The 27671-nt window shown below is 41.4% G+C and overlaps 21 non-coding genes and 2 pseudogenes across 21 annotated transcripts; all 23 read left to right on the top strand.

The window, feature by feature from the left end:
- The first annotated feature begins 241 nt into the window (after positions 1–241).
- On the top strand, positions 242–344 carry LOC125555216. Its single transcript, XR_007304650.1, has one exon. It is a non-coding gene; the product is annotated as a U6 spliceosomal RNA (small nuclear RNA).
- A 372-nt stretch (positions 345–716) lies between these two features.
- On the top strand, positions 717–820 carry LOC125555051. The gene has a single exon (XR_007304509.1). It is a non-coding gene; the product is annotated as a U6 spliceosomal RNA (small nuclear RNA).
- A 1050-nt stretch (positions 821–1870) lies between these two features.
- On the top strand, positions 1871–1973 carry LOC125555215. Its single transcript, XR_007304649.1, has one exon. It is a non-coding gene; the product is annotated as a U6 spliceosomal RNA (small nuclear RNA).
- A 378-nt stretch (positions 1974–2351) lies between these two features.
- On the top strand, positions 2352–2448 carry LOC125555055 (annotated as a pseudogene).
- A 1049-nt stretch (positions 2449–3497) lies between these two features.
- On the top strand, positions 3498–3600 carry LOC125555030. The gene has a single exon (XR_007304487.1). It is a non-coding gene; the product is annotated as a U6 spliceosomal RNA (small nuclear RNA).
- Positions 3601–3972: 372 nt separating this feature from the next.
- Positions 3973–4076, top strand: LOC125555050. The gene has a single exon (XR_007304508.1). It is a non-coding gene; the product is annotated as a U6 spliceosomal RNA (small nuclear RNA).
- A 1049-nt stretch (positions 4077–5125) lies between these two features.
- On the top strand, positions 5126–5228 carry LOC125555218. The gene has a single exon (XR_007304653.1). It is a non-coding gene; the product is annotated as a U6 spliceosomal RNA (small nuclear RNA).
- A 372-nt stretch (positions 5229–5600) lies between these two features.
- LOC125555052 lies at positions 5601–5704 on the top strand. The gene has a single exon (XR_007304510.1). It is a non-coding gene; the product is annotated as a U6 spliceosomal RNA (small nuclear RNA).
- A 1061-nt stretch (positions 5705–6765) lies between these two features.
- Positions 6766–6868, top strand: LOC125555037. The gene has a single exon (XR_007304494.1). It is a non-coding gene; the product is annotated as a U6 spliceosomal RNA (small nuclear RNA).
- A 1057-nt stretch (positions 6869–7925) lies between these two features.
- LOC125555044 lies at positions 7926–8027 on the top strand. Its single transcript, XR_007304502.1, has one exon. It is a non-coding gene; the product is annotated as a U6 spliceosomal RNA (small nuclear RNA).
- Positions 8028–9075: 1048 nt separating this feature from the next.
- LOC125555047 lies at positions 9076–9178 on the top strand. Its single transcript, XR_007304505.1, has one exon. It is a non-coding gene; the product is annotated as a U6 spliceosomal RNA (small nuclear RNA).
- Positions 9179–10254: 1076 nt separating this feature from the next.
- LOC125555040 lies at positions 10255–10357 on the top strand. Its single transcript, XR_007304497.1, has one exon. It is a non-coding gene; the product is annotated as a U6 spliceosomal RNA (small nuclear RNA).
- Positions 10358–10749: 392 nt separating this feature from the next.
- LOC125555048 lies at positions 10750–10853 on the top strand. Its single transcript, XR_007304506.1, has one exon. It is a non-coding gene; the product is annotated as a U6 spliceosomal RNA (small nuclear RNA).
- Positions 10854–11909: 1056 nt separating this feature from the next.
- Positions 11910–12012, top strand: LOC125555034. The gene has a single exon (XR_007304491.1). It is a non-coding gene; the product is annotated as a U6 spliceosomal RNA (small nuclear RNA).
- A 5196-nt stretch (positions 12013–17208) lies between these two features.
- Positions 17209–17311, top strand: LOC125555224. Its single transcript, XR_007304660.1, has one exon. It is a non-coding gene; the product is annotated as a U6 spliceosomal RNA (small nuclear RNA).
- Positions 17312–18367: 1056 nt separating this feature from the next.
- Positions 18368–18470, top strand: LOC125555221. Its single transcript, XR_007304656.1, has one exon. It is a non-coding gene; the product is annotated as a U6 spliceosomal RNA (small nuclear RNA).
- A 1048-nt stretch (positions 18471–19518) lies between these two features.
- Positions 19519–19621, top strand: LOC125555043. Its single transcript, XR_007304501.1, has one exon. It is a non-coding gene; the product is annotated as a U6 spliceosomal RNA (small nuclear RNA).
- Positions 19622–20652: 1031 nt separating this feature from the next.
- Positions 20653–20748, top strand: LOC125555057 (annotated as a pseudogene).
- A 1237-nt stretch (positions 20749–21985) lies between these two features.
- On the top strand, positions 21986–22088 carry LOC125555029. The gene has a single exon (XR_007304485.1). It is a non-coding gene; the product is annotated as a U6 spliceosomal RNA (small nuclear RNA).
- Positions 22089–23146: 1058 nt separating this feature from the next.
- LOC125555217 lies at positions 23147–23249 on the top strand. Its single transcript, XR_007304652.1, has one exon. It is a non-coding gene; the product is annotated as a U6 spliceosomal RNA (small nuclear RNA).
- Positions 23250–24503: 1254 nt separating this feature from the next.
- Positions 24504–24606, top strand: LOC125555214. The gene has a single exon (XR_007304648.1). It is a non-coding gene; the product is annotated as a U6 spliceosomal RNA (small nuclear RNA).
- Positions 24607–25865: 1259 nt separating this feature from the next.
- LOC125555032 lies at positions 25866–25968 on the top strand. Its single transcript, XR_007304489.1, has one exon. It is a non-coding gene; the product is annotated as a U6 spliceosomal RNA (small nuclear RNA).
- A 1055-nt stretch (positions 25969–27023) lies between these two features.
- LOC125555049 lies at positions 27024–27126 on the top strand. Its single transcript, XR_007304507.1, has one exon. It is a non-coding gene; the product is annotated as a U6 spliceosomal RNA (small nuclear RNA).
- Positions 27127–27671: the final 545 nt, after the last annotated feature.

The following is a 27671-nucleotide window of genomic DNA, read 5'->3' as shown; positions in this document are numbered from 1 at the left end:
TGTCCAAGCATCGTTCGTTATTCCCTAACAAAAAACACGAGGGCATGTTATGCTCTTTCATTAATTTGGGCCACATCAAGAGAGATATGGCTTGCAACTAGCGGCCTGCCACGCGCCCGATGGAATCTAGGTATGGCTAGACACAGCCATGGGCAACACAAACGCTCGTTTGTTTAGTCCCACATCGGCCAGCCGGGGAGAGACGGTCTAGTTTATAAGGAAGAGCGCTGCAGCTAGCATCGTCCCTTCGGGGACATCCGATAAAATTGGAACGATACAGAGAAGATTAGCATGGCCCCTGCGCAAGGATGACACGCACAAATCGAGAAATGGTCCAAATTTTTTTGAGATTTCCGTGCAAGTCCCTGTAGCCTTTTTTCTTGCACTTGCATGTGCAGCTATTCGTACAGAAAGGCCCTTTAGTTTCCTTTCTCTATCAGAAGAGCACAACGAGGTTATTCCTAAACGTGCATGTGCCCTCCACCCACGTGCGGCAACAACTATAGTATTTTTTTGTGTCAAGCATCGTTTGTTATTCCCTAACAAAAAACACGAGGGCCCATTATGCTATTCCATTAATTTGGGCCACATCAAGAGAGATCCGGCTTGCAACTGGCGGCCTGCCACGCGCCCTATGGAAAGGCCCTGGGCAAAACAAACGCTCGTTTGTTTAGTCCCACATCGGCCAGCTGGGGAGAGTCGGACTTGTTTATAAGGCAGAGCACCGCAGCTAGCATCATCCCTGGAACGATACAGAGAAGATTAGCATGGCCCCTGCGCAAGGATGACACGGACAAATCGAAAAATGGTCCAAATTTTATTTGAGATTTTCCGCGCAAATCACTGGAGCCTTGTTTCGTGCACTTGCGTGTGCAGCTATTTGTACCGAAAGGCCCTTTAGTTTACTTTCGCTATCATAGAGGTCCTCAATACTGCCTTTTTAAATTTCAATCCACACGCTTTCTCTTCTTTGTTATTGCAGATATAACCTTTCTGGAGTAACTTTTAGCTTTTTAATCTATTATCACACGTTTATGGATTAGTCTTCCGTTTCAGTCCTCCCACATGTAGTGTGTTCCTTCAATTTTTTATTGTCTTTGTTCCTTACCATCAACTGTGATTCGGTCATAACGCAAAAAAATATGTTTCATTAGTCTAATTTGTTTATGTTACCACCTAACAAACTCATCTAAGACTTGTGAGAAAACTCTCTCGGACACTAGGCTGGATTGTGGTACACTCGAAAGAATCTCATCTTCAAACCTTTTTGTCTTTAGTGTACAATAACCAGTGGTCGATGAATTACATAGGTCAACCGGTGAAATCTCAATCTTTATGTAGAAAATTATATATGTTGCATTCCATTTTATATATCTAGTCACACCAAAGACACAGTAAGCCAGCTTAGCATGAACCTTTTGGCACTATGGTCTTTGCAATATGTACTTGTGGCAATAACTTGATATCGTCTAAAGATCCTTCACGCACAAGTTTGCTTTTAAAAAAGTTTTGATTTGCATAATCCACCATTCATAAATTGTGAACAACCAAAAGGTTTTGTTGATCCCTCCTTTCCTAAACGTGCATGTGCCCTCCACCCACGCGCGGCAACAACTATAGTATTTTTTTGTGTCCAAGCATCGTTCGTTATTCCCTAACAAAAACACGAGGGCATGTTATGCTCTTTCATTAATTTGGGCCACATCAAGAGAGATCTGGCTTGCAACTAGCGGCCTGCCACGCGCCCGATGGAATCTAGGTATGGCTAGACACAGCCATGGGCAACACAAACGCTTATTTGTTTAGTCCCACATCGGCCAGCCGGGGAGAGACGGTCTGGTTTATAAGGAAGAGCGCTGCAGCTAGCATCGTCCCTTCGGGGACATCCGATAAAATTGGAACGATACAGAGAAGATTAGCATGGCCCCTGCGCAAGGATGACACGCACAAATCGAGAAATGGTCCAAATTTTTTTGAGATTTCCGCGCAAGTCCCTGGAGCCTTTTTTCTTGCACTTCCATGTGCAGCTATTCGTACAGAAAGGCCCTTTAGTTTCCTTTCTCTATCAGAAGAGCACAACGAGGTTATTCCTAAACGTGCATGTGCCCTCCCCCCCGTGCGGCAACAACTATAGTATTTTTTTGTGTCAAGCATCGTTTGTTATTCCCTAACAAAAAACACGAGGGCCCTTTATGCTCTTCCATTAATTTGGGACACATCAAGAGAGATCCGGCTTGCAACTGGCGGCCTGCCACGCGCCCTATGGAAAGGCCCTGGGCAAAACAAACGCTCGTTTGTTTAGTCCCACATCGGCCAGCCGGGGAGAGTCGGTCTGGTTTATAAGGCAGAGCGCTGCAGCTAGCATCATCCCTGGAACGATACAAAGAATATTAGCATGGCCCCTACGCAAGGATGACACGCACAAATCGAGAAATGGTCCAAATTTTATTTGAGATTTTCCGCGCAAATCACTGGAGCCTTGTTTCTTGCACTTGCGTGTGCAGCTATTCGTACCGAAAGGCCCTTTAGTTTACTTTCTCTATCAGAGAGGTCCTCAATACTGCCTTTTTAAATTTTGATCCACACGCTTTCTCTTCTTTGTTATTGCAGATATAACCTTTTTGGAGTAACTTTTAGCTTTTTAATCTATTATCACACGTTTATGGATTAGTCTTCCGTTTCAGTCCTCCCACATGTAGTGTGTTCCTTCAATTTTTTATTGTCTTTGTTCCTTACCATCAACTGTGATTCGGTAATAACACAAAAAAATATGTTTCATTAGTCTAATTTGTTTATGTTACCACCTAACAAACTCATCTAAGACTTGTGAGAAAACTCTCTCGGACACTAGGCTGGATTGTGGTACACTCGAAAGAATCTCATCTTCAAACCTTTTTGTCTTTAGTGTACAATAACCAGTGGTCGATGAATTACATAGGTCAACCGGTGAAATCTCAATCTTTATGTAGAAAATTATATATGTTGCATTCCATTTTATATATCTAGTCACACCAAAGACACGGTAAGACAGCTTAGCATGAACCTTTTGGCACTATGGTCTTTGCAATATGTACTTGTGGCAATAACTTGATGTCGTCTAAGCTCCTTCACGCACAAGTTTGCTTTTAAAAAAGTTTTGATTTGCATAATCCACCATTCATAAATTATGAACAAGCAAAAGGTTTTGTTGATCCCTCCTTTCCTAAACGTGCATGTGCCCTCCCCCCATGCGCGGCAACAACTATAGTATTTTTTGTGTCCAAGCATCGTTCGTTATTCCCTAACAAAAAACACGAGGGCATGTTATGCTCTTTCATTAATTTGGGCCACATCAAGAGAGATCTGGCTTGCAACTAGCGGCCTGCCACGCGCCCGATGGAATCTAGGTATGGCTAGACACAGCCATGGGCAACACAAACGCTTGTTTGTTTAGTCCCACATCGGCCAGCCAGGGAGAGACGGTCTGGTTTATAAGGAAGAGTGCTGCAGCTAGCATCGTCCCTTCGGGGACATCCGATAAAATTGGAACGATACAGAGAAGATTAGCATGGCCCCTACGCAAGGATGACATGCACAAATCGAGAAATGGTCCAAATTTTTTTGAGATTTCCGCGCAAGTCCCTGGAGCCATTTTTCTTGCACTTGCATGTGCAGCTATTCATACAGAAAGGCCCTTTAGTTTCCTTTCTCTATCAGAAGAGCACAACGAGATTATTCCTAAACGTGCATGTGCCCTCCCCCCACGTGCGGCAACAACTATAGTATTTTTTTGTGTCAAGCATCGTTTGTTATTCCCTAACAAAAAACACGAGGGCCCATTATGCTCTTCCATTAATTTGGGCCACATCAAGAGAGATCCGGCTTGCAACTGGTGGCCTGCCACGCGCCCTATGGATAGGCCCTGGGCAAAACAAACGCTCGTTTGTTTAGTCCCACATCGGCCAGCCGGGGAGAGTCGGACTGGTTTATAAGGCAGAGCGCCGCTGCTAGCATCATCCCTGGAACGATACAAAGAAGATTAGCATGGCCCCTGCGCAAGGATGACACGCACAAATCGAGAAATGGTCCAAATTTTATTTGAGATTTTCCGCGCAAATCACTGGAGCCTTGTTTCTTGCACTTGCGTGTGCAGCTATTCGTACCGAAAGGCCCTTTAGTTTACTTTCTCTATCATAGAGGTCCTCAATACTGCCTTTTTAAATTTTGATCCACACGCTTTCTCTTCTTTGTTATTGCAGATATAACCTTTCTGGAGTAACTTTTAGCTTTTTAATCTATTATCACACGTTTATGGATTAGTCTTCCGTTTCAGTCCTCCCACATGTAGTGTGTTCCTTCAATTTTTTATTGTCTTTGTTCCTTACCATCAACTGTGATTCGGTCATAACGCAAAAAATATGTTTCATTAGTCTAATTTGTTTATGTTACCGCCTAACAAACTCATCTAAGACTTGTGAGAAAACTCTCTCGGACACTAGGCTGGATTGTGGTACACTCGAAAGAATCTCATCTTCAAACCTTTTTGTCTTTAGTGTACAATAACCAGTGGTCGATGAATTATATACTTCAACCGGTGAAATCTCAATCTTTATGTAGAAAATTATATATGTTGCATTCCATTTTATATATCTAGTCACACCAAAGACACGGTAAGCCAGCTTAACATGAACCTTTTGGCACAATGGTCTTTGCAATATGTACTTGTGGCAATAACTTGATATCGTCTAAGCTCCTTCACGCACAAGTTTGCTTTTAAAAAAGTTTTGATTTGCATAATCCACCATTCATAAATTGTGAACAACCAAAAGGTTCTGTTGATCCCTCCTTTCCTAAACGTGCATGTGCCCTCCCCCCACACGCGGCAACAACTATAGTATTTTTTTGTGTCCAAGCATCGTTCGTTATTCCCTAACAAAAAACACGAGGGCATGTTATGCTCTTTCATTAATTTGGGCCACATGAAGAGAGATCTGGCTTGCAACTAGCGGCCTGCCACGCGCCCGATGGAATCTAGGTATGGCTAGACACAGCCATGGGCAACACAAACGCTCGTTTGTTTAGTCCCACATCGGCCAGCCGGGGAGAGACGGTCTGGTTTATAAGGAAGAGCGCTGCAGCTAGCATCGTCCCTTCGGGGACATCCGATAAAATTGGAACGATACAGAGAAGATTAGCATGGCCCCTGCGCAAGGATGACACGCACAAATCGAGAAATGGTCCAATTTTTTTTGAGATTTCCGCGCAAGTCCCTGGAGCCATTTTTCTTGCACTTGCATGTGCAGCTATTCGTACAGAAAGGCCCTTTAGTTTCCTTTCTCTATCAGAAGAGCACAACGAGGTTATTCCTAAACGTGCATGTGCCCTCCCCCCACGTGCGGCAACAACTATAGTATTTTTTTGTGTCAAGCATCGTTTGTTATTCCCTAACAAAAAACACAAGGGCCCATTATGCTCTTCCATTAATTTGGGCCACATGAAGAGAGATCCGGCTTGCAACTGGCGGCCTGCCACGCGCCCTATGGAAAGGCCCTGGGAAAAACAAACGCTCGTTTGTTTAGTCCCACATCGGCCAGCCGGGGAGAGTCGGACTGGTTTATAAGGCAGAGCGCCGCAGCTAGCATCATCCCTGGAACGATACAAAGAAGATTAGCATGGCCCCTGCGCAAGGATGACACGCACAAATCGAGAAATGGTCCAAATTTTATTTGAGATTTTCAGCGCAAATCACTGGAGCCTTGTTTCTTGCACTTGCGTGTGCAGCTATTCGTACCGAAAGGCCCTTTAGTTTACTTTCTCTATCAGAGAGGTCCTCAATACTGCCTTTTTAAATTTCGATCCACACGCTTTCTCTTCTTTGTTATTGCAGATATAACCTTTCTGGAGTAACTTTTAGCTTTTTAATATATTATCACATGTTTATGGATTAGTCTTCCGTTTCAGTCCTCCCACATGTAGTGTGTTCCTTCAATTTTTTATTGTCTTTGTTCCTTACCATCAACTGTGATTCGGTCATAACGCAAAAAAACATGTTTCATTAGTCTAATTTGATTATCTTACCACCTAACAAACTCATCTAAGACTTATGGGAAAACTCTCTCGGACACTAGTGCTGCATTCTGGTACACCCGAAAGAGTCTCTTCTTCAAACCTTTCTATCTTTAGTGTACAATAACTAGTGGTCGATGAATTACTTAGGTCACAAATGGTGAAATCTCAATCTTCATGTAGAAAAGTATATATGTTGCATACCATTTTATATATCTAGTCACACCAAATACACGGTAAGCTAGCTTAGCATGAACCTTTTGGCACTATGGTCTTTGTAATGTGTACTTGTGGCAACAACTTGATCGTCTAATCTCCTTCTCGCACAAGTTTGCTTTTCAAAAAGGTTTGCCATTTTGCATAATCCACCTTTCATAAATTGTGAACCACCAAAAGGATTTGTTTATCGATCCTTTCCTAAACCTGCATGTGCCCTCCCCCCACATGCGGCAACAACTATAGTTTTCTTTTTAGTGTCCAAGCATCGCTCGTTATTCGCTCACCAAAAAAACACGAGGGTCCGTTATGCTCTTCCATTAATTTGGGCCACATCAAGAGATATCTGGCTTGCAACTGGAGGCCTGCCACGCGCCTGATGGAACAATCTAGGTATGGCTGGACACCGCCGTGGGCAACACAAACCCTCGTTGGTTCAGTCCCACATCGGGCAGCCGGGGAGAGTCTGACTGGTTTATAAGGCAGAGCGCGGCAGCTAGCATCGTCCCTTCGGGGACATCCGATAAAATTGGAATGATACAGAGAAGATTAGCACGGCCCCTGCGCAAGGATGACATGCACAAATCGAGAAATGGTCCAAATTTTCTTGAGATTTTCCAGGCAAGTTACTAGAGCCTTTTTTCTTGCGCTTGCGTGTGTAGCTATTCGTACCAAAAGGCCCTTTAGTTTCCTTTCTCTATTAGAGAGGTCCTCAATATTGCCTTTTTAAATTTAGATCCACACGCTTTCTCTTCTTTGTTATTGCAAATATAACCTTTCCGTAGTAACTTTTAGCTTTTTAATCTATTATCACACGTTTCAGGATTAGTCTTCCGTTTCAGTCCTCCTACATGTAGTGTATTCCTTCAATTTTTTATTGTCTTTGTTCCTTACCCTCAACAGTGATTCCATCAAAAAGCAAAAAAACATGTTTTATTAGACTAATTTCATTATGTTACCACCTAACAAACTCATCTAAGACTTGTGAGAAAACTCTCTCAGACACTAGTGCTGGATTCTTGTACACCCGAAAGAATCTCTTCTTCAAACCTTTCTATCTTTAGTGTACGATAACTAGTGGTCGATGAATTACGTAGGTCACAACTGGTGAAATCTCAATCTTCATGTAGAAAAGTATATATGTTGCATACCATTTTATATATCTAGTCACACCAAATACACGGAAAGCTAGCTTAGCATGAACCTTTTGGCACTATGGTCTTTGCAATGTGTACTTGTGGCAACAACTTGGTTGTCTAATCTCCTTCTCGCACAATTTTGCTTTTTAAAAAGGTTTGTAGTTTTGCATCATACACCTTTCATAAATTGTGAACAACCAAAAGGATTTGTTTATCCATCCGTTCCTAAACGTGCATGTGCCCTCCCCCCACGTGCGCCAACAACTATGGTTTTCTTTTTAGTGACCAAGCATCGCTCGTTATTCCCTCACGAAAAAACCTGAGGGCCCGTTATGCTCTTCCATTAATTTTTGCCACATCAAGAGAGATCTGGCTTGCAACTGGAGCCCTCCCACGCGCCCGATGGAATCTAGGTATGGCTAGACACCACCGTGGGGCAACACAAACTCTTGTTTGTTTAGTCCCACATCGGCCAGCCGGGGAGAGTCGGACTGGTTTATAAGGCAGAGCATGGCAGCTCGCATCGTCCCTTTGGGGACATCCGATAAAATGGAACGATACAGAGAATATTAGCATGGCCCCTGCGCAAGGATGACACGCACAAATCGAGAAATGGTCCAATTTTTTTTGAGATTTTCCACGCAAGTCACCTAAGCCTTCTTTTTTGCACTTGCGTGTGTAGCTATTCATACCCAAAGGCCCTTTAGTTTCCTTTCTCTATCAGAGAGGTCCTCAATACTGCCTTTTTAAATTTAGATCCACACACTTTCTCTTCTTTGTTATTGCAGATATAATCTTTCTGTAGTAAATTCTAGCTTTTTAATCTACTATCACAAGTTTCTGGATTAGTCTTCCGTTTTAGTCCTCCTACATGTAGTGTATTCCTTCAATTCTTTATTGTCTTTGTTCCTTACCCTCATCCGTGATTCGGTCATAACGCAAAAAGACATGTTTCATTAGTCTAATTTGATTATGTTACCACCTAACAAACTCATCTAAGACTTGTGTGAAAACTCTGTCGGACACTAGGCTGGATTCTGGTACACCCGAAAGAATCTCTTCTTCAAACCTTTCTGTCTTTAGTGTACAATAACCAGTGGTCGATGAATTACGTAGATCACAACTAGTGAAATCTCAATCTTCTTGTAGAAAAGTATATATGTTGCATACCATTTTATATATCTAGTCACACCAAAGACACGGTAAGCTAGCTTAGCATGAACCTTTTGGCACTATAGTATTTGCAATATGTACTTGTGGCGATAACTTGATCGTCTAAGCTCCTTCACGCACAAGTTTGCTTTTTAAAAAGTTTTGATTTGCATAATCCAGCATTCATAAATTGTGAACAACCAAAAGGATTTGTTGATCCCTCCTTTCCTAAACGTGCATGTGTCGTCCCCCCACGTGCGGCAACAACTATAGTATTTTTTGTGTCCAAGCATCGTTCGTTATTCCCTAACAAAAAACTCGAGGGCATGTTATGCTCTTTCATTAATTTGGGCCACATCAAGAGAGAACCGGCTTGCAACTGGCGGCCCGCCGCGCGCCCGATGGCATCTTGATTTGGCAGGACAACGCCATGGGCAAAACAACCGCTAGTTTTCTTAGTCCCACATCGGCCAGCCGGGGAGAGTCGGACTGGTTTATAAGGCAGAGCGCCGCGGCTAGCATCATCCCTTCGGGGACATCCAACAAGATTGGAACAATATAGAGAAGATTAGCATGGCCCCTACGCAAGGATGACTCGCACAACTCGAGAAATGGTCCAATTTTTTTTGATTTCCCCGCAACTCCCTATAGCCTTCTTTCTTGCACTTGCGTGTACAGCTATTCATACAGAAAGGCCCTTTTGTTTCCTTTCTCTATCAGAAGGGTCCTCAATATTGCCTTTTTAAATTTAGTTCCACACGCTTTCTCTTCTTTGTTATAGCATATATAACCTTTCTGTAGTAAATTTTTAACTTTTTAATCTATTATCACATGTTTCTGGATTAGTCTTTAGTTTCAGTCCTCCTACATGTAGTGTATTCCTTCAATTTTTTATTGTCTTTGTTCCTTACCCTTAACTGTGATCCGGTCGTAATGCAAAAAAACATGTTTCATTAGTCTACATTGATTATCTTACCACCTAACAAACTCATCTAAGACTTGTGAGAAAACTCTCTCGAACCTTAGTGCTGGATTCTGGTACACCCAAAAGAATCTCTTCTTCAAACCTTTCTATATTTATTGTACAATAACTAGTGGTCGATGAATTACATACGTCACAACTGGTGAAATCTCAATCTTCATGTAGAAAAGTATATATGTTGCATACCATTTTATATATCTAGTGACACCAAATACACGGTAAGTTTTGCATGAACCTTTTAGCACTATGGTCTTTGCAATGTGTACTTGTGGCTACAACTTGATCGTCTAATCTCCTTCTAGCCCAAGTTTGCTTTTCAAAAAGGTTTGTCGTTTTGCATAACCCACCTTTCATAAATTGTGAACAACGAAAAGGATTTGTTTATCCATCCTTTCCTAAATGTGCGTGTGCCCTCCCCCCCCCCCCCCCCCCCCCCCCCCCCCACGTGCGGCAACAACTATAGTTTTCTTTTTAGTGTCGAAGCATCGCTCGTTATTCCCTCACCAAAAAAACACGAGGGCCCGTTTTGCTCTTCCATTAATTTGGGCCACATCAAGAGAGATCTGCTTGCAACTGGAGGCTTGCCATGCGCCCGATGGAACAGTCTAGGTATGGCTGGACACCACCGTGGGCAACACAAACCCTCGTTTGTTTAGTCCCACATCGGCCAGCCGGGGATAGTCGGACTAGTTTATAAGGCAGAGCGCGGCCGCTGGCATCGTCCCTTAGGGGACATCCGATAAAATTGGAACGATACAGAGAATATTAGCACGGCCCCTGCTCAAGGATGACACGCACAAATCGAGAAATGGTCCAAATTTTTTTGAGATTTTCCGCGCAAGTTACTGGAGCCCTTTTTCTTGCACTTGCGTGTGTAGCTATTCGTACCGAAAGGCCCTTTAGTTTCCTTTCTCTATCGGAGATGTCCTCAATATTGCCTTTTTAAATTTAGATCCACATGTTTTCTTTTTTGTGTCCAAGCATCGCTCGTTATTCCCTCACGAAAAAACATGAGGTCCCGTTATGCTCTTCCATTAATTTGGGCCACATCAAGAGAGATCTGGCTTGCAACTAGCGGCCTGCCACGCGCTCGATGGAATCTAGGTATGGCTAGACACCGCCATGGGCAACACAAACGCTCGTTTGTTTAGTCCCACGTCGGCCAGCCGGGGAGAGACGGACTGGTTTATAAGGCAGAGCGCAGCAGCTAGCATCATCCCTTCGGGGACATCCAATAAAATTGGAACGATACAGAGAAGATTAGCATGGCCCCAACGCACGGATGACACGCACAAATCAACAAAATGGTCCATATTTTTTTGAGATTTTCCGCGCAAGTCACTGGAGCCTTCTTTCTTGCACTTGTGTGTGTAGCTATTCGTACCGAAAGGCCCATTAGTTTCCTTTCTCTATCAGAGCGGTCCTCAATACTGCATTTTAATATTTAGATCCACATGCTTTCTCTTCTTTGTTATTGTAGATATAACCTTTTTGTAGTAACTTTTAGCTTTTTAATATATTATCACATGTTTATGGATTAGTCTTCCGTTTCAGTCCTCCCACATGTAGTGTGTTCCTTCATTTTTTTATTGTCTTTGTTCCTTACCCTCAACTGTGATTCGGTCATAACGCAAAAAAAACATGTTTCATTAGTCTAATTTGATTATGTTACTACCTAACAAACTCATCTAAGACTTGTGAGAAAACTCTCTCGGACACTAGGCTGGATTCTGGTACACCCGAAAGAATCTCTTCTTCAAACCTTTCTGTCTTTAGTGTACAATAACCAGTGGTCGATGAATTATATAGGTCACAACTGGTGAAATTTCAATCTTCATGTAGAAAAGTATATATGTTGCATACCATTTTATATATATCTAGTTACACCAAAGACACGGCAAGCTAGCTTAGCATGAACCTTTTGGCACTATGGACTTTGCAATACGTACTTGTGGTAATAACTTGATCGTCTAAGCTCCTTCACGCACAAGTTTGCTTATTAAAAAGTTTTGATTTGCATAATCCACCATTCATAAATTGTGAACAACCAAAAGGATTTGTTGATCCCTCCTTTCCTAAACATGCATGTGCCCTCCCCCCACGTGCGGCAACAACTATAGTATTTTTTTTGTGTCCAACCATCGTTCATTATACCCTAATAACAAAAAACACGAGGGCATGTTATGCTCTTCCATTAATTTGGGCCACATCAAGAGAGATCCGGCTTGCAACTGGCGGCCCGCCGCGCGACCGATGGTGTCTTGATTTGGCAGGACAACGCCATGGGCAAAACAAATGCTCATTTGTTTAGTCCCACATCATCCAGCCGGGGAGAGTCGGACTGGTTTATAAGGCAGAGCACCGCAGCTAGCATCGTCCCTTCGGGGACATCCAATAAAATTGGAGCGATACAGAGAAGATTAGCATGGCCCCTGCGCAAGGATGACACGCACAAATCGAGAAATGGTCAAATTTTTTTTGAGATTTCCGCGCAAGTCCCTGGAGCCTTGTTTCTTGCACTTGCGTGTGCAGCTATTCGTACCGAAAGGCCCTTTAGTTTACTTTCTCTATCAGAGAGGTCCTCAATACTGCCTTTTTAAATTTTGATCCACACGCTTTCTCTTCTTTGTTATTGCAGATATAACCTTTCTGTAGTAACTTATTAGCTTTTTAATCTATTATCACAGGTTTCTCGATTACTCTTCAGTTTCAGTCCTCCTACATGTAGTGTATTCCTTCAATTTTTTATTGTCTTTGTTCCTTACCCTCAACTGTGATTTCGTCAAAATGCAAAAAAACATGTTTCATTAGTCTAATTTGATTATCTTACCACCTAACAACTCATCTAAGACTTGTGAGAAAACTCTCTCGGACACTAGTGCTGGATTCTGGTACACCCGAAAGAATCTCTTCTTCAAACATTTCTATCTTTAGTGTACAATAACTCGTGGTCGATGAATTACGTAGGTCACAACTGGTGAAATCTCAATCTTCATGTAGAAAAGTATATATGTGGCATACCATTTTATATATCTAGTCACACCAAATACACGGTAAGCTAGCTTAGCATGAACCTTTTGGCACTATGGTCTTTGTAATGTGTACTTGTGGCAACAACTTGGTTGTCTAATCTCCTTCTCGCACAAGTTTGCTTTTCAAAAAGGTTTGTCGTTTTGCATAATCCACCTTTCATATATTGTGAACAACCAAAAGGATTTGTTTGTCCATCCTTTCCTAAACGTGCATGGGCCCTCCCCCCACGTGCGGCAACAACTATAATTTTCTTTTTAGTGTCCAATTATCACTCATTATTCCCTCACAAAAAAACACGAGGGCCCGTTATGCTCTTCCATTAATTTGGGCCACATTAAGAGAGATCTGGCTTGCAATTGGCGGCCTGCCACGCGCCCGATGGAATCTAGGTATGGCTAGACACCGCCGTGGGCAACACAAACGCTCATTTGTTTAGTCCCACATCGGACAGCCGGGGAGAATCGGACTGGTTTATAAGGCAGAGCGCGGCAGTTAGTTATACGTGTCCAACGTATCTATAATTTTTGATTGCTCCATGCTATATTATCTACTATTTTGAATGTTTATGGGCTTTATTATACACTTTTATATCATTTTTTGGACTAACTTATTAACCCAGAGCCCACTGCTAGTTTCTGTTTTTACCCTGTTTTAGGGTTTCGAAGAAAAGGAAATTCAAACGGAGTCCAATTGACCTAAAACTTCACGGAACTCATTTTTGGAAGGAAAGAAGCCCAGAAGACTTGGAGTGCAGTCGGGGGACCTGCGAGGAGGCCACGAGGCAGGGGGGCGCGCCCTCCACCCTCGTGGCCCCCTGACGTACTTCTTCTGCCTATATATCTCCATATACCCTGAAAACATCTGTTAGCACAATAGATCGGGAGTTCCGCCGCCAGAAGCCTCCGTAGCCACCGAAAGCCAATCTAGACCCTTTCCGGCGCCCTGCCGGAGCGGCAACCCCTCTCCGGTGGCCATCTTCATCACCCCGGTGCTCTCCATGATGAGGAGGGAGTAGTTCTCCCTCGGGGCTGAGCGTATGTACTAGTAGCTATGTGTTTGATCTCTCTCTCTCTCTCTCGTGTTCTTGATTTGGCACGATCTTGATGTATCGCGAGCTTTGCTATTATAGTTGGATCTTATGTTTATCCTCCCCCTCTACTCTCTTGTAATGAATTGAGTTTCCCCTTTGAAGTTATCTTATCGGATTGAGTCTTTAAAGATTTGAGAACACTTGATGTATGTCTTGCCGTGCGTATCTGTGGTGACAATGGGATACCACGTGATTCACTTGATGTATGTTTTGGTGATCAACTTGTGGGTTCCGCCCATGAACCTATGCATAGCGGTTGGCACATGTTTTCGTCGTGATTCTCCGGTAGGAACTTTGGGGCACTCTTTGAGGTTCTATGTGTTGGTTGAATAGATGAATCTGAGATTGTGTGATACATATCGTATAATCATACCCACGGATACTTGAGGTGACATTGGAGTATCTATGTGACATTAGGGTTTTAGTTGATTTGTGTCTTAAGGTGTTATTCTAGTACGAACTCTAGGGCTGTTTGTGACACTTATAGGAATAGCCCAACGGTTTGATTGGAAAGAATAACTTTGAGGTGGTTTCGTACCCTACCATATTATCATCGTTCGTTCTCCGCTATTAGTGACTTTGGAGTAACTCTTTGTTGCATGTTGAGGGATAGTTATGTGATCCAATTATGTTATTATTGTTGAGAGGACTTGCACTAGTGAAAGTATGAACCCTATGCCTTATTTCCACGCATTGCAATACTGTTTACGCTCACTTTTATCATTAGTTACCTTGCTGTTTTTATAATTTCAGATTACAAATACCTTTATCTACCATCCATATACCGCTTGTATCACCATCTCTTCGCCGAACTAGTGCACCTATACAATTTACCATTGTATCGGGTGTGTTGGGGACACAAGAGACTCTTTTTTATTTGGTTGCAGGGTTGCTTGAGAGAGACCATCTTCATCCTACGCCTCCCACGGATTGATAAACCTTAGGTCATCCACTTGAGGGAAATTTGCTAATGTCCTACAAACCTCTGCACTTGGAGGCCCAACAACGTCTACAAGAAGAAGGTTGTGTAGTAGACATCAAGATCTTTTCTGGCGCCGTTGCCGGGGAGGTTAGCGCTTGAAGGTATATCTTTCGATCTTGCAATCGAGTCTTTTAGTTTCTTGTTTTATCACTAGTTTAGTTTATAAAAGAAAACTATAAAAAAATGGAATTGAGTTTGTCTCATACGCTTTCGTGTATATGATGGAAAGGATAATTGTGCTCAAGTGCTAGAAGAAGAAATCTATAAAATGTTTGGCTCTAAATATTTGAATGATGAGCATGATTGCAATGTTGTTAGTATGAATTCCTTGAATATCCATGATGCTAATGATATTCAAATCCACAAGCTTGGGGAAGCTATGTTTGATGAAGATGATATTTTTTGTCCCCCAAGCTTTGATGAGCAAATTTACTATGATGAAAGCATGATTCCTATCTATGATGATTATTGTGATGACACGTATACTTTAAAGAATAATGATAACCATGAAACTTGTCATCTTGATCTTAATTTTCAATCACATTATAGTTATTTTGTTGAGTTTGCTCCCACTATCATTCTTGAGAAGAATTTTACTTATGTGGAGAGTAATAAATTTTCTATGCTTGTAGAGCATGAAAAGAATGCTTTAGGTACTGGTTATGTTGTTGAATTCATTCATGATGCTACTGAAAATCATTATGAGGGAGGAATATATGCTTGTAGGAATTGCAATAATATCAAGTTTCCTCTCTATGTGCTTAAAGTTTTGAAGTTATGCTTGTTTTACCTTCCTATGCAAGTTGATTCTTGTTCCCAAAAGTTATTTGCTCACAAAATCCCTATGCATAGGAAGTGGGTTAGACTTAAATGTGCTAGTCATATTCTTCATGATGCTCTCTTTATGTTACAATTCTTATCCTTCATGTGAGCATCATTGAAATCATCATGCCTAGCTAGGGGCATTAAACGATAGCGCTTGTTGGGAGGCAACCCAATTTTATTTTTTTTCCTTGCTTCTTGTTCCTGTTTAGTAATAAATAATTCATCTAGCCTCTGTTTATATGTGGTTTTATGCTTTTAATTAGTGTTTGTGCCAAGTAGAACCTTTGGGAAGACTTGGGGAAAGTCTTGTTGATCATGCTGTAAAAAACAGAAACTTTAGCGCTCACGAGAATTGCTGCCATTTTTATTTGGAGAGCGATATTTAGTTAATTCTTTTTTAAGATGATTAATAGATAAATTACTCAGGTCCAGTAATTTATTTTAGAATTTTATGAGTTCCAGAAGTATACGTTTGATCCAGATTACTACAGACTGTTCTGTTTTTGACAGATTCTGTTTTTCATGTGATGTTTACTTATTTTGATGAATCTATGGCTAGTAAAATAGTTTATAAACCATAGAGAAGTTGGAATAAAGTAGGTTTAAAACCCAATATAAATAAAGAATGAGTTCATTAGAGTACCTTGAAGTAGTGTTTTGTTTGCTTTCGCTAACGGAGCTTACGAGTTTTCTGTTATGTTTTGTTTTGTGAAGTTTTCAAGTTTTGGGTAAGGATTCGATGGACTATGGAATAAGGAGTGGCAAGAGCCTAAGCTTGGGGATGCCCAAGGCACCCCAAGGTAATATTCAAGGACAACCAAGAGCCTAAGCTTGAGGATGCCCCAGAAGGCATCCCCTCTTTCGTCTTCGTTCATCGATAACTTTACTTGGAGCTATATTTTTATTCACCACATGATATGTGTTTTGCATGGAGCGTCAATTTATTTTGTTAGGATTTGCATGCTGTTATTTAGAACAATGTTTTGAATCTTTTATTTCAATAAAAGTGGCATTGATAGCCTTTACTATGCCTATTTTACTAGTATACATGTTGCTGTTTGAAAACAGAAAGTTTACCGCTGTTGCAATAATTCCCGAGAAAAGTCAGAATGTGATAAAATGTTGAAACCTTTTGCATATTAAACTCAGATAAATTTAAAACAGTGGGAATTACGTAGATCACAACTGGTGAAATCTCAATCTTCTTGTAGAAAAGTATATATGTTGCATACCATTTTATATATCTAATCACACCAAATACCTGGTAAGCTAGCTTAGCATGAACCTTTTGGCAACTTCGCTTTGCAATGTGTACTCGTGGCAACAACTTTGATCATCTAATCTCCTTCTTGCACAAGTTTGCTTTTCAAAAAGGTTTTTCGTTTTGCATAATCCACCTTTCATAAATTGTGAACAACCAAAAGGATTTGTTTATCCATCCTTTCCTAAACGTGCATGTGCCCTCCCCCCACGTGCGGCAACAACTATAATTTTCTTTTTAGTGTCCAAGCATCGCTCCTTATTCCCTCACGAAAAAACACAAGGGCCCGTTATGCTCTTCCATTAATTTGGGACACATCAATAGAGATCTGGTTTGCAACTGGAGGCCTGCCACGCGCCAGATGGAATCTAGGTATGGCTGGACACCGCCGTGGGCAACACAAACGCTCGTTTGTTTAGTCCCACATCGGCCAGCCGGGGAGAGTCGGATTGGTTTATAAGGCAGAGCGCGGCAGCTAGCACCGTCCCTTCGGGGACATCCGATAAAATTGGAACGATACAGAGAAGATTAGCATGGCCCCTGCGCAAGGATGACACGCACAAATGGAGAAATGGTCCAAATTTTATTTGAGATTTTCCGCACAAATCACTGGAGCCTTGTTTCTTGCACTTGCGTGTGCAGCTATTCGTACCGAAAGGCCCTTTAGTTTCCTTTCTCTATCAGAGAGGTCCTCAATACTGCGTTTTAAAATTTAGATCCACATGCTTTCTCTTCTTTGTTATTGTAGATATAACCTTTCTGTAGTAACTTTTAGCTTTTTAATCTATTATCACACGTTTCTGGATTAGTCTTCCATTTCAGTCCTCCTACATGTAGTCTATTCCTTCAATTTTTTATTGTCTTTGTTCCTTACCCTCAACTATGATTCGGTCATAACGCAAAAAAACATGTTTCATTAGTCTAATTTGATTATGATACCACCTAACAAACTCATCTAAGACTTGTGAGAAAACTCTCTCGGACACTAGGCTGGATTCTGGTACACCCGAAAGAATCTCTTCTTCAAACCTTTCTGTCTTTAGTGTACAATAACCAGTGGTCGATGAATTATATAGGTCACAACTGGTGAAATCTCAATCTTCATGTAGAAAATTATATATGTTGCATACCATTTTATATATCTAGTCACACCTTATACACGGTAAGCTAGCTTAGCATGAACCTTTTGGCACCTTCGCTTTGCAATGTGTACTCATGGCAACAACTTTGATCGTCTAATCTCCTTCTTGCACAAGTTTGCTTTTCAAAAAGGTTTTTCATTTTGCATAATCCACCTTTCATAAATTGTGAACAACCAAAAGGATTTGTTTATCCATCCTTTCCTAAACGTGCATGTGCCCTCCCCCCACGTGCGGCAACAACTATAGTTTTCTTTTTAGTGTCCAAGCATCGCTCCTTATTCCCTCACGAAAAAACACAAGGGCCCGTTATGCTCTTCCATTAATTTGGGACACATCAATAGAGATCTGGCTTGCAACTGGAGGCCTGCCACGCGCCAGATGGAATCTAGGTATGGCTGGACACCGCCGTGGGCAACACAAACGCTCGTTTGTTTAGTCCCACATCGGCCAGCCGGGGAGAGTCGGACTGGTTTATAAGGCAGAGCGCGGCAGCTAGCACCGTCCCTTCGGGGACATCCGATAAAATTGGAACGATACAGAGAAGATTAGCATGGCCCCTGCGCAAGGATGACACGCACAAATCGAGAAATGGTCCAAATTTTATTTGAGATTTTCCGCACAAATCACTGGAGCCTTGTTTCTTGCACTTGCGTGTGCAGCTATTCGTACCGAAAGGCCCTTTAGTTTCCTTCCTCTATCAGAGAGGTCCTCAATACTGCCTTTTTAAATTTAGATCCACACGCTTTATCTTCTTTGTTATTGCAGACATAACCTTTCTGTAGTAACTTTTAGCTATCTAATCTATTATCACACGTTTCTGGATTAGTCTTCCATTTCAGTCTGCCTACATGTAGTGTATTCCTTCAATTTTTTATTGTCTTTGTTCCTTACCCTCAACTGTGATTCGGTCATAACGCAAAAAAACATGTTTCATTAGTCTAATTTGATTATGTTACCTACTAATAAACTCATCTATGACTTGTGAGAAAATTCTATCGGACACTAGGCTGGATTCTGGTACACCCGAAAGAATCGCTTCTTCAAACATTTCTGTCTTTAATGTACAATAACCAGTGGTCGATGAATTACATAGGTCACAATTGGTGAAATCTCAATCGTCATGTAGAAAAGTATATATGTTGCATACCATTTTATATAGCTAGTCACACCAAAGACACGGTAAGCTAGCTTAGCATGAAACTTTTGGCACTATGGTCTTTGCAATATGTACTAGTGGCAATAACTTGATCGTCTAAGATCCTTCACGCACAAGTTTTCTTTTTAAAATTTTTTGATTTGCATAATCCACCATTCATAAATTGTGAACAACCAAAAGGATTTGTTGATACATCCTTTCCTAAACATGCATGTGCCCTCCCCCCACGTGCGGCAACAACTATAGTATTTTTTTTGTCCAAGGATCGTTCGTTATTCCCTAACAAAAACACGAGGACCCATTATGCTCTTCCATTTATTTGGGCCACATCAAGAGAGATCCGGCTTGCAACTGGCGGCCCGCCGCGCGCCCTATGGCGTCTAGATTTGGCAGGACAACCCCATGGGAAAATCAAACGCTCGTTTGTTTAGTCCCACATCGTCTAGCTGGGGAGAGTCGGACTGGTTTATAAGGCAGAGCGTCGCAGCTAGCATCGTCCCTTCGGAGACATCCGATAAAATTGGAACGATACAGAGAAGATTAGCATGGCCGCTGCGCAAGGATGACATGCAAAAATCGAGAAATGGTCCAAATTGTTTTGAGATTTTCCGCGCAAGTCACTGGAGCCTTCTTTCTCGCACTTGCGTGCGCAGCTATTCCTACAGAAAGGCCGTTTAGTTTCCTTTATCTATCAGATTGGTCCTCAATACTGCCTTTTTAAATTTAGATCCACACAGATTGGTCCTCAATACAACCTTTCTGTAGTAACTTTTTAGCATTTTAATCTATTATCACACGTTTCTAGATTAGTCTTCCGTTTCAGTCCTCCTACATGTAGTGTATTCATTGAATTTTTTTGTCTTTGTTCCTTGCCCTTAACTGTGATTCGGTCATAACATAAAAAACATGTTTCATTAGTCTAATATTATTATGTTACCACCTAATAAGCTCATCTAAGACTTGTGAGAAAACTCTGTCGGACACTAGTGCTGGATTCTGTTACACCTGAAAGAATCTCTTCTTCAAATCTTTCTATCTTTAATGTACAATAACTACTGGTCGATGGGTCACAATTGGTGAAATCTCAAACTTCATGTAGAAAAGTATATATGTTGCATACCATTTTATATATCTAGTCACACCAAAGACACGGTAAGCTAGCTTAGCATGAACCTTTTAGCACTATGGTCTATGCATTATGTACTTGAGGCAACAACTTGATCATCTAATCTACTTCTTGCAAAAGTTTGCTTTTTAAAAAGGTTTGTCGATTTGCATAATCAACCTTTCATAAATTGTGAACAATCAAAAGGATTTGTTGATGCCTGCTTTCCTAAACGTGCATGTGCCCTCCCCCCACGTGCAACAACAACTATAATATATTTTTGTGTCCAAGAATCGTTCGTTATTCCCTAACCAAAAAACACGACGGCCCGTTATGGTCTTCCATTAATTTGGGCCACATCAAGAGAGATCTGGCTTGCAATTGGTGGCCCGCCGGCGCTCGATGGCATCTAGGTTTGGATGGACAGCGCCGTGGGCAAAACAAACGCTCGTTTGTTTAGTCCCACATCGGCAAGCCAGGGAGGGTCGGACTTGTTTATAAGGCACAGCATGGCAGCTAGCATCATCCCTTCGGGGACATCCGATAAAATTGGAACGGTATAAACAAGATTAGAATGGCCCCTGCGCAAGCGCACAAATCGAGAAATGGTCCAATTTTTTTAAGATTTTCCACGCAAGTCCGTGGAGCCTTGTTTCTTGCACTTGTGTGTTCTTCTATTCCTACAGAAAGGCCCTTTAGTTTCCTTTCTCTATCAGAGAGGTCCTCAATACTGCCTTTTTAAATTTAGATCCACATGCTTTCTCTTCTTTGTTATTTCAATACAACCTTTATATAGTAACTTTTTAGCTTTTTAATCTATTATCGCACGTTTCTGGATTAGTCTTCTATTTTAGTCCTTCTACATGTAGTGTATTGTTCAAAATATCTTCTTACATTCCAATAAATCAGTCGATTTATTGCTTACCGTTGTCTGACCGATAAGATAAATCGGCCGATAAATCAGCCGATATGTCGATAAACTGGCCGATTTACCCGTTATCATGAGTTGACTGATAAGTTCCTGATGAGCGATATCCCCAACATTGATGTAGTGTATTCCTTCAATTTTTTATTGTCTTTCTTCCTTACCCTTAACTGTGATTCGGTCATAACGCAAAAAAACATGTTTCACTTGACAATTTTATTATGTTACCACCTAACAAGCTCATCTAAGACTTGTGAGAAAACTCTCTCGGACACTAGTGTTGGATTCTGGTACACCTGAAAGAATTTGTTCTTCAAACCTTTCTATCTTTAGTGTAAAATAACTAGTGGTCGATGAATTACGTAGGTCACAACTGGTGAAATCTCAATCTTCATGTAGAAAAATATTTATGTTGCATACCATTTTATATATCTAGTCACACCAAAGATACGTTAAGCTAGCTTAGCTTGAACCTTTTGGCACTATGGTATTTGCAATATGTACTTGTGGCAACAACTTGATCATCTAATCTCCGTCTCGCACAAGTTTGCTTTTTTAAAATGGTTTGTTGATTTGCATAATCCACCTTTCATAAATTCTGAACAACCAAAAGGATTTCTTGATCCCTCCTTTCCTAAACGTGCATGTGCCCTCCACCCACGTCCGGCAACAACTATAGTTTTCTTTTTAGTTCCCAAGCATCATTCGTTATTCCCTAAGGAGAAAACACGAGGGCCCGTTATGTCTTCCATTTAATTGGGCCACATCAGGAGAGATCCGGCTTGAAACTGGCGGCCCGCCGCGTGCCCGATGGCATCTAGGTTTGACTGCACAGCGGCGTGGGCAAAACAAACGCTCGTTTGTTTAGTCCCACATCGGCCAGTCGAGGAGAGTCGGACTGGGTTATAAGGCAGAGCGCGGCAGCTAGTATCGTCCCTTTGGGGACATCCATTAAAATTGGAACGATACAGAGAAGATTAGCATGGCCCCTGCGCAAGGATGACACGCACAAATCGAGAAATGGTCCAAATATTTTTGAGATTTTCCGTGCAAGTCATTGGAGCCTTCTTTCTTGCACTTGCGTGTGCTGCTATTCCTATAGACAGGCCCTTTAGTTTCCCTTCTCTATCAAAGAGGTCGTCAATACTACCTTTTTAAATTTAGGTCCACACGATTTCTCTTGTTTGTTATTGCAGATACTACCTTTATGTAGTAACTTTTTAGCTTTTTAATCTATTATCACACGTTTCTGGATTAGTCTTCCGTTTCAGTCCTCCTACAAGTAGTGTATTTCTTCAATTTTTTATTGTCTTTGTTCCTTACCCTTAACTGTGATTAGGTCATAACGCAAAAAAACATGTTTCATTACTCTAATTAGATTATCTTACCACCTAACAAACTCATCTAAGACTTGTGAGAAAACTCTCTCGGACACTAGTGCTTGATTCTTGTACACCCGAAAGAATCTCTTCTTCAAACCTTTCTATCTTTAGTGTACAATAACTAGTGGTCGATGAATTACGTAGGTCACAACTGGTGAAATCTCAAACTTCATGTAGAAAAGTATATATGTTGCATACCATTTTATATATCTAGTCACACAAAAGACACGGTAAGCTAGCTTAGCATGAACCTTTTGGCACTATGGTCTTTGCAATATGGTACTTGTGGCAACAACTTGATCGTCTAATCTCCTTCTCGCACAAGTTTTCTTTTCAAAAAGGTTTGTCGTTTTGCATAATCCACCTTTCATAAATTGTGAACAACCAATACGATTTGTTTATCCATCCTCTCCTAAACGTGCTTGTGCCCTCCCCCCACGTGCGGCCACAACTATAGTTTTCTTTTTAGTGTTCAAGCATCGTTCATTATTCCCTCAAGAAAAAACACGAGGGCCCGTTATGCTCTTCCATTAATTTGGGACACATGAAGAGATATCTGGCTTGCAACTGGCGGCCTGCCACGAGCCCGTTGGAATCTAGGTATGGCTGGACACCGCCGTGGGCAACAGAAACGCTCGTTTGTTTAGTCCCACATCGGCCAGCCGGGGAGAGTCGGACTGGTTTATAAGGCAGAGCTCCGCAGCTAGCACCGTCCCTTCGGGGACATCCGATAAAATTGGAACGATACAGAGAAGATTAGCATGGCCCCTGCACAAGGATGACACGCACAAATCGAGAAATGGTCCAATTTTTTTGAGATTTTCCGCGCAAGTCACTAGAGCCTTCTTTCTTGCACTTGCGTGTGTAGCTATTCGTACCGAAAGGCCCTTTAGTTTCATTTCTCTATCAGAGAGGTCCTCAATACTGCCTTTTTAAATTTAGATCCACATGCTTTCTCTTCTTTGTTATTGCAATCTAACCTTTATGTAGTAACTTTTTAGCTTTTTAATCTATTATCACACGTTTCTGGATTAGTCTTCCGTTTCAGTCCTCCTACATGTAGTGCATTGTACAAAATATCTTCTGATATTTCGGTAAATCTGTCGATTTATCTCTTAACATTGTCTCATCGATAAGATAAATCGGCCGATAAATCAGCCGATATGGCGATAAATCGGATGATATGCCGATAAACTAGCCGATTTACCCCTTATCATGAGTTAACCGATAAGTTCCCGATAAGCGATATCCACAACATTGATGTAGTGTATTCCTTCAATTTTTTATTGTCTTTGTTTGTTACCCTAACTGTGATTCGGTCATAACGCAAAAAAACATGTTTCATTCGGACAATTTGAATATATTACCACCTAACAAGCTCATCTAAGACTTGTGAGAAAACTCTCTCGGACACTAGTGCTAGATTCTAGTACACCCGAAAGAATCTCTTCTTCAAACCTTTCTAATTTGAGTGTACAATAACTAGTGGTCGATGAATTACTTAGGTCACAACTGCCGAAATCTCAATCTTCATGTAGAAAAGTATTTACGTTGCATACCATTTTATATATCTAGTCACATCAAAGACACGGTAAGCTAGCTTAGCATGAACCTTTTGGCACTATTTGTCTTTGCAATATGTACTTGTGGTAACAACTTGATCGTCTAATCTCCTCGCACAAGTTTGCTTTTTTAAAAAGATTTGTCGATTTGCATAATCCACCTTTAATAAATTGTGAACAACCAAAAGGATTTGTTGATCCTCCTTTCCTAAACGTGCATGTGCCCTCCCCCCACGTGCGGGAAAAACTATAGTTTTCTTTTTAGTGTCCAGGCATCGTTCGTCATTCCCTAACGAAAAACATGAGTGCCCGTTATGCTCTTCCATTATTTTGGGCCACATCAAGATAGATCCAGCTTGCAACTGGCGGCCCGCCGCGCGCCCGATGGCGTCTAGGTTTGGCTGGACAGCGCCGTGGGTAAAACAAATGCTCGTTTGTTTAGTCCCACATCGGCCAGTCGGGGACAGTCGGACTTGGTTATAAGGCAGAGCGCGCCAGCTAGCACCGTCCCTTCGGGGACATCCGATAAAATTGGAACGATACAGAGAAGATTAGCATGGCCCCTGCGCAAGGATGACACGCACAAATCGAGAAATGGTCCAAATTTTTTTGAGGTTTTCCGCGAAAGTCCATGGAGCCTTCTTTCTTGCACTTGTGTGTGCTGCTATTCTTACAGAAAGGCCCTTTAGTTTCCTTTCTCTATCGGAGAGGTCCTCAATACTTCCTTTTTAAATTTAGATCCACATGCTTTCTCTTTTTTGTTATCGCAATACAACCTTTATGTAGTAACTTTTTAGCTTTTTAATCTATTATCACATGTTTCTGAATTAGTCTTCCGTTTCAGTCCTCCTACATGTTGTGCATTGTTCAAAATTTCTTCTAATATTCCGATAAATCGGTCGATTTATTGCTTACCATAGTTTGACCGATAAGATAAATCGGCCGATAAATCAGCCGATATGGTGATAAATCAGTTGATATGCCGATAAACTGGCTGATTTACACCTTATCATGAGTTGGCCGATAAGTTCCCGATAAGCGATATCCCCAACATTGATGTAGTTTATTCCTTCAATTTTTTATTGTCTTTGTTCCTTACCGTTAACTGTGATTCGGTCATAATGCAAAAAAACATGTTTCACTTTGACAATTTCATTATGTTACCACCTAACAAGCTCATCTAAGACTTGTGAGAAAATTCTCTCGAACACTAGTGCTGGATTCCGGTACACCCGAAAGAATCTCTTCTTCAAATCTTTCTATCTTTCGTGTACAATAAATAGTGATCGATGAGTTACGTAGGTCACAACTGGTGAAATATCAATCTTCATATAGAAAAGTATTTATATTGCACACCTATTTATATATCTAGTCACACCAAAGACACGGTAAGCTAGCTCAGCATGAACCTTTTGGCACTATGGTGTTTGCAATATGTACTTGTGCAAACAACTTGATCGTCTAATCTCCTTCTCGCACAAGTTTCCTTTTTAAAAAGGTTTCTCGATTTGCATAATCCACCTTTCATAAATTGTGAACAACCAAAAGGATTTGTTGATCCCTCCTTTCCTAAACATGCATGTGCCCTCCCCCCACGTGCTGCAACTACTATCATATTCTTTTTAGTGTCCGAGCATCGTTCGTTATTCCCTAACGAAAAAACATGAGAGCCCGTTATGCTCTTCCATTAATTTGGGCCACATCAAGAGAGATCCGGCTTGCAATTGGCGGCCTGCTGCGCACCCGATGGAATATAGGTTTGGGCGGACAGTGTCGTGGGCAAAACAAACGCTCGTTTTTTTAGTCCCACATCGGCCAGCCGGGGAGAGTCGGCCTGGTTTATAAGGCACAGCGCGGTAGCTAGCATCGTCCCTTCGGGGACATCCGATAAAATTGGAATGTTACAGAGAAGATTAGCATGGCCCCTGCGCAAGGATGACACGCACAAATCGAGAAATGGTCCAATTTTTTTGAGATTTTCCGCGCAATTCCCTGGAGCCTTCTTTCTTGCATTTGCGTGTGCAGCTATTCGTACAGAAAGGCCCTTTAGTTTCCATTCTCTATCAGAGAGGTCCTCAATATTGCCTTTTTAAACTTAGATCCACACGCTTTCTCTTCTTTGTTATAGCAGATATAACCTTTCTGTAGTAACTTTTTAGCTTTCTAATCTATTATCACATGTTTCTGGATTAGTCTTCTGTTTCAGTCCTCCCACATGTAGTGTGTTCCTTCAATTTTTTATTGTCTTTGTTCCTTACTCTTAACTGTGATTCGGTCATAACGCAAAAAAACATGTTTCATTAGTCTAATTTGATTATATTACCACCTAACAAACTCATCTAAGACTTGTGAGAAAACTCTCTCGGACACTAGTACTGGATTCTGGTACACCCGAAAGAATCTCTTCTTCAAACCTTTCTATCTTTAGTGTACAATAACTAGTGGTCGATGAATTACATAGGTCACAACTGGTGAAATCTCAATCTTCATGTAGAAAATTATATATGTTGCATACCATTTTATATATCTAGTCACACTAAATACATGGTAAGCTAGCTTAGCATGAACCATTTGGCACTATGGTCTTTGCAATATTTACCTGTCGCAACAACTTGATCGTCTAATCTCCTTCACACACAAGTTTGCTTTTTAAAAAGGTTTGTCGATTTGCATAATCCACCTTTCATAAATTGTGAACAACCAAAAGGATTTGTTGATCCCTCCTTCCCTAAATGTGCATGTGCCCACCCCCACTTGCGGCAACAACTATAGTATTCTTTTTAGTGTCCAAGCATCGTTCGTTGTTCCCTAACGAAAAAACACGAGGGCCTGTTATGCTCGTCCATTTATTTGGGCCACATCAAGAGAGATCTAGCTTGCAACTAGCGCCACGCCGTGCGCCCGATGGTGTCTAGGTTTGGATGGACAGTGTTGTGGGAAAAACAAAAGCTCGTTTGTTTTGTCCCACATCGGCTAGCCGAGGAGAGTCGGACTGGTTTATAAGGCAGAGCGCGGCAGCTAGCATCGTCCCTTCAGGGACATCCGATAAAAATTGGAACGATACAGAGAAGATTAGCATGGCCCCTGCGCAAGGATGACACACACACACACATCAGGAAATATGCCCTAGAGGCAATAATGAAGTTGTTATTCATATTTCCTTATATCATGACAAATGTTTATTAATCATGCTAGAATTGTATTAACCGGAAACTTGATACATGTGTGAATACATAGACAATACACAGTGTCCCTAGTAAGCCTCTACTGGACTAGCTCGTTAATCAAATATGGTTAATTTTCCTAACCGTAGACATGTGTTGTCATTTGATGAACGGGATCACATCATTAAGAGAATGATGTGATGGACAAGACCCATCTGTTAGCTTAGCATAATGATCGTCAATTTTTATTGCTATTGCTTTCTTCATGACTTATACATATTACTTTGACTATGATATTATGCAACTCCTGGATACCGGAGGAATGCCTTGTGTGCTATCAAATGCCAGAACGTAACTAGGTGATTATAAAGATGCCCTACAGGTATCCCCGAAGGTGTTTGTTGAGTTGGCATAGATCGAGATTAGGATTTCTCACTCCGAGTATCGGAGAGGTATCTCTGGGCCCTCTCGGTAATGCACATCATGATAAGCCTTGCAAGCAATGTGACT

This window comes from Triticum urartu, chromosome 4 (assembly GCF_003073215.2).
Source record: "Triticum urartu cultivar G1812 chromosome 4, Tu2.1, whole genome shotgun sequence".
In the NCBI taxonomy this organism is placed as follows: Eukaryota; Viridiplantae; Streptophyta; class Magnoliopsida; order Poales; family Poaceae; genus Triticum; species Triticum urartu.
The sequence above is the reverse complement of the archived record's forward strand: the minus strand, read 5'-3'. Positions and strand labels throughout refer to the sequence as shown.